The 7,555-nt window shown below is 42.6% G+C and overlaps 1 pseudogene; it reads left to right on the top strand.

Annotated features, from left to right (window-relative positions):
• The first annotated feature begins 662 nt into the window (after window positions 1–662).
• On the top strand, window positions 663–1,152 carry LOC118643892 (annotated as a pseudogene).
• The last annotated feature ends 6,403 nt before the right edge of the window (window positions 1,153–7,555 follow it).

Genomic DNA, 7,555 nt, shown 5'->3' with positions numbered 1-7,555 from the left:
CTTTTTTCTGCTCCTGTAGCCCATGGCTACCCTCTCTGTGTTATGGATTCTTTTGCTCTCTGTGTGGGCCTCTCCATTTTGCCCTGCTTCCCATGGTGCTGAGGACCTCTTCCGGTGTCACTTCCAAACTCCACAGGAGGGCTGTCAATCATGATTCCTCATGGCCTCTCTTCTCCGCAGAGCTTTCTCACTGGACCCTGGAGAACTGTTGACCAGGCTAGAAAGCTTTGTGGAGCTGGGTGTTTGGCCCTGGTTCAGCCATCTACGGCCAGGGCAGCAGTACTACATTTTAGAATGTGTGCCACTGGTGTGCAGGGAGCCATAGGTGTGACAGTCATTGACGGGGACAGTGCGTGGTCGGTACATGGGTGGTGATGCTCCTCTCCTCACAGTCACTCTTTTTTAGGCTGCTGCTTGGGTTCTGATTTGATCCTTCTGGATTCTGATTCTCCCTTTCCTGTATGGTCTTCCACTTCAAACCCCCACCCCCACCCCTTCAATTGCAGAACCGCAATTTATGTATTAAACCCACAGTAGGGAGACCCCACTACTTTTGTCTTCTAATATCCTTTGTTAAGAAACATTTATTTGGTTTTCAGCTGGTCTGCCCAAGACCTACTCAGGGCCAACCCTGGTCCCCCGTGTGGCCCCGTTTCCTCTCCAACAAGATGAAAGAAGCCATCAGGAACCAAGAGAAACTCACCAAACTGCAGGCACAAGTGTGCGTTGGTGGGAAAGGAACTGCTTGTAGAAAGAACAGGTGGTTCACAGAACAGCTGCAGCAGATGGTAAAACCTCCCGTTCTCCTTCAAGAAGTTAGGGGTAAACAACCTCTCTGGTGTTGAAGAGGTAAATATGCTCACCAACCAGGGAACAGTGACCCACTTTAACAACCCCAAAGTCCAGGCATCTCTGGCAGGGAACACTTTCACCATTACTGCCTGCTAAGACAAAGCAACTGACAGAGGTGCTACCCAGCATTGTAAACCAGCGTAGTGCAGTCAGTCCGACTGCTTTTAGGAGCCTGGCGAAGCTCGGTTCCAAGAATCTGTGGGTGGAAAAGCACCACCTGCTGCCGGAGAGGATGATGATGATGAAGTTCCAGATCTAGTGGGGAATTTTGATGAGGCTTCCAAGAATGAAGCAAACTGAATTGAGTCAACCTTTGAAGAAAATAAACTTGAAGAAGTTCCTGGAAGCTGCTATTTTATATTGTGAATGCCTTTTCAAATTTTGATTATGGATCTGATAAAATGTAGATCTCTAATATTTTTAAGCCCAAGCCCCTTGGACACTGCAGCTCTTTTTAGTTTCTGCTTATTCACAAATCATACTTTGCAGCTAATTAAGCTGAAGAAGCATGGGAATAAAGTTTAAAACAAAGGTTTAAAAAACATTCATTTAACCCACTTTCTGTTACTAAAAGGCCATCTCTCAGGGAATGTCACAGGAGTTTTCAGGACACTCTGGCTCATCTCAGGATGAGTGCTTTTTGACGATGAACCCTTCCCAAGAGGTATACAGGTGACCCCTTTGCCCAACTCCCTGTCTTTGAGAGTATTAGACCTAGAAGCAACAGATAGCAATACTTTCCCTGGCTCCTCTTCCTTCCTGGAGCCTATGGACATTTGTCCAAGCCACATCCATGACCTGGCACAACATGCCTTCATATACGATGTGTTCTGGAGGCCAAGAAGGTGAGGCTGCTTCTGGGCCTCATTCCCACTGTACGAAGCAGCAGAGTGGCGGCTGAGAGGAAGGGTCTGTGGCCGAACTGCCCGGGCTCGTAATCCTAGCTCAGTCACGTGTTCACAGTGTGATGTGAGCAAATTGCTAAATCTCTTGGTGCCTTGACTTCCTGATCTATAAAGTGGCAATAATAACGGTACCTGCTTTATAGGGTTATTGTGAGGATTAGTTGAATTAATATATAAGTGCTTATTATAGTTAGCATTCAGTACATCCAGGCTTTTATTATCTGAAAGGAACAATACACTTTTTGTGATTTTTTAGACTTGTAGGGCTTATTATGCTTCCTGCTGAAACAAGAGACGATGAACCTAGTGGACGGATGGGTTTCATTACCTGGGAAGCACACGAATAACAAGCCTGTTCACCACCCTTCCTCAGTACCCGGCCCCTTCTCTGCCACAACACAGACATTCAATAAATAGTAGTTATTGGTTTAGAAAGTGCTAGGAAGTAGAATTATATAAACGTGAGTATTCCTTAAAAATTTTAATAACTTTTTATTTGCTGAAAGAAAATGCAGTGATGCTTACAGTCTCTGGGAACGTGCAGTAATGATCATTTCTGTTTGTTGAATACGCCTCTCCCTCACCCCTCCGAATATCTTACATAACCCTCAGGAAATCCTCAGAGGTAGACATTAATCATAATCTGCAGATAGGAAATGGAGCTTTACGGAGTGTGTGACCTTCATGGAGGTCACCGGGCTTTGGGTGGCAGAAAGGGGATTTGAACCAAGGCTCTGAAGTCTGTGCCTTTCCTGCAGACCTATTTTCAGTGGTAAGGAGAGCTCCGAAGCAGCCTCTGTGTAGTACCTCAAGCATCCAGGCCTTGAGAGTGAATCCTCAGGCTTCCAAGATGGTCACTTAAACCACCTACTATCATTCAGTTCCTACATTTGTCATCAGAAACTGGCATTTGTCTGGGTAGAATTAAGAGGCAAATTGCTGTAATACATTCAAGTGCTTGATGAACTTCTCACCATAGGCTTCACTTGTTTGATATTCCTTATTTTTAAAAAATGGAGAATCTAACTAGTATATTATGCAAAAAGGATCAGGGACTTAATGAAAATTGCAAAGAGTGTGGAGTGGGGGTGGTTAATTTCAAGCTTTTGTTATCCTCTGCAAAAACAGTTAATACCTATATACCTTCTAAACCAAAGGGGAATTTGCAGGAAGCATTATTTAATTATTAAGTTTTAAAAATAATTAGGAAAGTGCTAAAAATAACCAGGCAATAAACTTCTTTTAAATATTTTACCATACGCTATATTGCTAACATGACTTATATTCAGCCTGTGCCCTGATTCAGATATTTCATAGTTCTACAGTTTATTTTGTGGATCTCCAATCAAAATTATATAGTGACTATTCCTAATTATAATAATTTATAATATAATTATAATAACATTCTAGTGCTTTCTAAATCCCAGTCAGGAATAGTGTCAAGCACACTTCTACTGTTACCCCTTAGATCCTGAGCAGGTGAGACTTCAATGTCTGTGAGTAAACACTGGATTTTAATTTCACCACAAGTGATTATTCCCCAAAGCGATTTTCTTTAGAAGTATAAATTGTCTGTCTCTATCTACTTGGAGGGAAGAAGATTTTTATCTTGAAGAACTATAATCTGATCTTTTGTGACTACAGAACCGAAGGCCGAAACTTGACCTTTCTAGGTGAATCTGTTCAAGGTTCCCTTGATGGGAATCCTTGAGTCATGTAAACACAAACACCTCCAACCCAGATAACAAGGTGATATTCAACTCTCCTGGGCACTTTTCCTGGGCACATGGGGCATTTGTACAGTGCAGACAGACTGAGTACCGCTGCCAGAACTGCTGAGACCTACACCCAGCTCTTACCTGCAGCACCAACCTGCTTCTACCCTCTGCTTCTCCTGAGCCTTTGATTACTGCCTCTGCAGTGCCCTGAACTCAGGGAAATGACCTATAATATTCCTGCCAAGGTTCTTAATTTTCTTTATCAACCAGAGGGGCCATGGTTGCCCAAGTGAGACATGTGTCTGTCAGGGTGATTCTAAATGAGTTTAACATTTAAATCAGTGTACTCTAAAGTAGATTGCTCTCCCAGCATGGTTGGGCATAATTTAATCTGTTGAGGAACTAACAGAACAAATGCACAGGAGGGAGAAAATTAGACTCCTTTTTTTTTCTGGCCTCATGATTGAGCTAGGACAACATATCTCATCTCCTCTTGCCCTCGGACTAGGATTTACCATTGACTCCCCTGGTTCTCAGGCCTCCAGACTTGACCTGAATTACACTACCAGCATTCCTGGGTCTCTAGCTTGCAAACAGGAGATTGTGGGATTTATTAGCCTTAATAATTGCATGAGCCAATTCCTAATTATACATATATATCTCTTATTAGTTCTGGATCTCTGGAGAAACCTGACTAATACCTAACACTTTTAATTCATTGATTCCTTAGAGAATCCAATAAAAGCCATAAACTCTCTCCTAGGAAAATGTACTTTATATTGGATACAATGTAAGTATATTTTAGGACTCCAGATTTACAACTCTAAAAACCCAGATTAAAGTTCCTATTTTACCTAGACAGTAACTGAAATCAAATGCCCACATTCTTTTTTTCCCAATTTATCTTTATTGTTTAAAGTTTTACAGATGTCCCCCCTTTTGCCCCCGTTGACCTTCTCTTCCCTGCTCCTGCCTGCTCCTGTCTTCCTCACACTTTTGTCTGTGTCCATTAATTATGTATATATGCATATAAATTCTTTGGTTTCTCTCTTCCCACTCCTCCTCACCACTTCCCTCTGAGATTCATTAGTTTAACAAACAATTTGTACTCTTCCTCTGGACCGCAGGCCGACTTTCTAACCGCTGAGCCAAACCAGCCAGGGTCAATTTGTACTCTTAATCCCTTCACATTTTTTGCCCATACCCAAAACCCCCTCCCATCTGGCAACCAACAAAAAGTTCTCTGTATGTATGAATCTGTTTCTCTCCTGTGCATTCATTTTGTTTGTAAATTCAATAGTTGATAGATATGTATTTACTGCCATTTTATTGTTCATATATTTGATCTTCTTATTCCTTAAGAAGATCCTTCAACATTTCATATAGTACTGGTTTGGTGGTGATGAACTCCTTTAGCTTTTTCTTAACTGGGAAACTCTTTGTATGTCCATTGATTCTAAATGATAGTTTTGCAGGATAGAGTAATCTTGGTTGTAAGTCCCTGCTTTCCTTCACTTTGAATATTCTTGCCGCTCTCTTCTGGCCTGCAAAGTTTCTTTTGAGAAACTCTGACAGTCTTATGGAAGCTTCCTTGTAGGTAACTAACTGCTTTTCTTTTGCTACTTTTAAGATTCTCTCTCTCATATGATCTCACTTATTTGTGGAATATAATGAACATAACAGTTTGAGGAATGGGACAGTCCCAGAGACACCGAAGCGTGGTACAGACTGACAATCCCCTAAGGAGGGGGGTAGTGGGGGAGGGATGAACCACAGAACTTATGTGCATGTATGCATGAACAGTGGACATGGACAACAATCTGGGAAAGGGGCAGGGAGGGAGGGGGAAGGGGGAATCAGTGGGGGAAAAAGGAGAAACATTTGCAACAAAAATTAATCAATAAAAAATAAATTAATTAAAAAAAAAAAGATTCTCTCTGTCTTTAAACTTTTGCATTTTAATTATGATGCATCTTGGTGTGGGCCTCTTTGGGTTCATCTTGTTTGGCACTCTCTGTGGTTCTTGGACTTGCATGTCTATTTTGTTCACCAAGTTAGGAAAGTCTTTCGTCATTATTTTTTCAAATAGGTTTTCAATTTCTTGTTTTCTCTCTTTTCTTTCTGGCACCCCATGATGCAAATGTTGGTACACTTGAAGTTGTCTCAGAGGCCCCTTATACTACCCTCACGTTTTTGGTTTTTGGATTCTATTTTTCTTTTTGCTGTCCTGATTGGGTGTTTTTAGTTTCCTTGATTGATTATTTGATTCTTAGCTTCACCTAGTCTACTATTGATTCCCTGTAAATTATTCTTTATTTCAGTTAGTGCATTCTTCATTTCTGACTGGTCCTTTTTGATGCTCTTGAGGTCCTCACTAAGTTTTTTGAGTATCATTATAACCAGTATTTTGAATTTGGAATCTGTTAGATTGCTTATTTCCATTTTGTTGAGTTATTTTCCTGGAGTTTTGATCTGTTCTTTCATTTGGTACATGTTTCTTTTTCTCCTCATCTTGTCTACCTCCCTGTGTTTGTTTCCATGTGTTAAGTAGACCTGCTGCATCTCCTAGACTTGGTAGGGAGGCCTATTATAGTAGGTGCCCTGTAGGGTCCAATGGCACAGCCTTCCTGATCACCCCACAGGGGGACTCAAGGTACATCCCCATGTGGACTCTATACCTTTCAGTTGTAATTGAATCTTGATTGCTGTTGTCACATCAATAGAAGGGATTTACTCAGGCTGATCAGCTGCAAGGACTGGCTGTGACCACTGACCACTGAGCTCTGACACCCTGGAGAATCATCTGTGGAGAGGCCCATCACACAGAGCAAGACTTACTTCAGCAGGTGTCTGGTACCCACTGAGCCTACACTTTGAGTGTATTTGTGGAGGTGGTTGGGTGGTGGTGCTTCAATGTGGTCTGAAGTTGTCCACTGTGTATGTTGGCTCTGGGACCTCCCGGGAGGCACAGGCTAAGGTCAGCCACTGCCCATCTTCTACACAGCAAATGCCTTTATTCTATGTTTCTATACCTTTACTCATGGTGCTGATGTCCCTACTCATGCTGTTGAGGTTCCTCAAGATCATGACTCTGAACTCTACCTCTGATAATTTGCTTAACTGCATTTCATTTATCTCATCTTTGATAGAGTTCTCTTGTTCTTTCATTTGTGATTTGTTTCTTTGTTTCACCATTTTGGCTATCTCAGTGGGTTTTGGAGCCTGCCAAATTTTCCCTGTGAGTGTTGGTGTTCTGCTGTTTGTGGTTCCCTCTACTGGGTTTAGATGAGCCTGGCTGGGCCCACGTTAAACACCACTGTCAAGTCTTACTTTCCTGAGTAGATTTGCAAGTCCAGGAAAGGTTCAGTTATCCTCTAGCTTTTTGCCTGAGGCTAGTAGTCTCAGTTACTCAGGGCCTTGGAATGTAACCCTGGTGTTCTGCATAAGAGGATTTCTAGAGGGTGGGACAGATGCTAGTTGTTAATAAGCCTCAATTTCCATTTCTTTGCCTCACTGGAAAAGGCTGAATCTCCAAGGGAGGGCTGCTGCTTTTACCCACAGCTCTAGAAAGGTGCAAACTGGCCACCTTCCTTTGTGGCTGTGACTCAGCAAAAACTCTGAATGCCCTCCAAATCCCGGGTGTCCCCACAGAGTTCTAGTCCAGTCTGCCCTCCCTCTGTCGGAGCCCCAGGTGAGTGGCTATAGCCAAACTGGTGTTCTGCTCCAGCCCTCTGTACTGTGGAGCAAGCTTAGTATTTTATTCTCAAGGACACTGCTCACAGCTAAGACTGCTTCTGTCTGTGGGCTCCCAGCCCACCACCCTCTCGCACCTCCACAGACCCTACCAGTGTCCCTGGTTATATGGTCCTGTCCCGCTACTTTTCTGTTGCTTTTTTCCAAGGATTTGTCTTTATTTTAGTTGTAATTCCTGTTTGGTCCTGGGGGATCATCTGTGTAGCTTCCATTCACTCTGCTGTCATTTTCCTCTCTCCTCCAAATGCCTTTATTTTAATCTAACTGGAACTATTGCTTCTGAAGCCTGTGCCTAAGCCAAGAAGACTAGGCAATTGTCATCTTCTT

The sequence above is a fragment of the Molossus molossus genome, unplaced genomic scaffold, assembly GCF_014108415.1.
Source record: "Molossus molossus isolate mMolMol1 unplaced genomic scaffold, mMolMol1.p scaffold_m16_p_1, whole genome shotgun sequence".
Lineage (NCBI taxonomy): Eukaryota > Metazoa > Chordata > Mammalia > Chiroptera > Molossidae > Molossus > Molossus molossus.
Note: the sequence above shows the minus strand (reverse complement) of the source record. Positions and strands in the feature narration are given on the sequence as shown.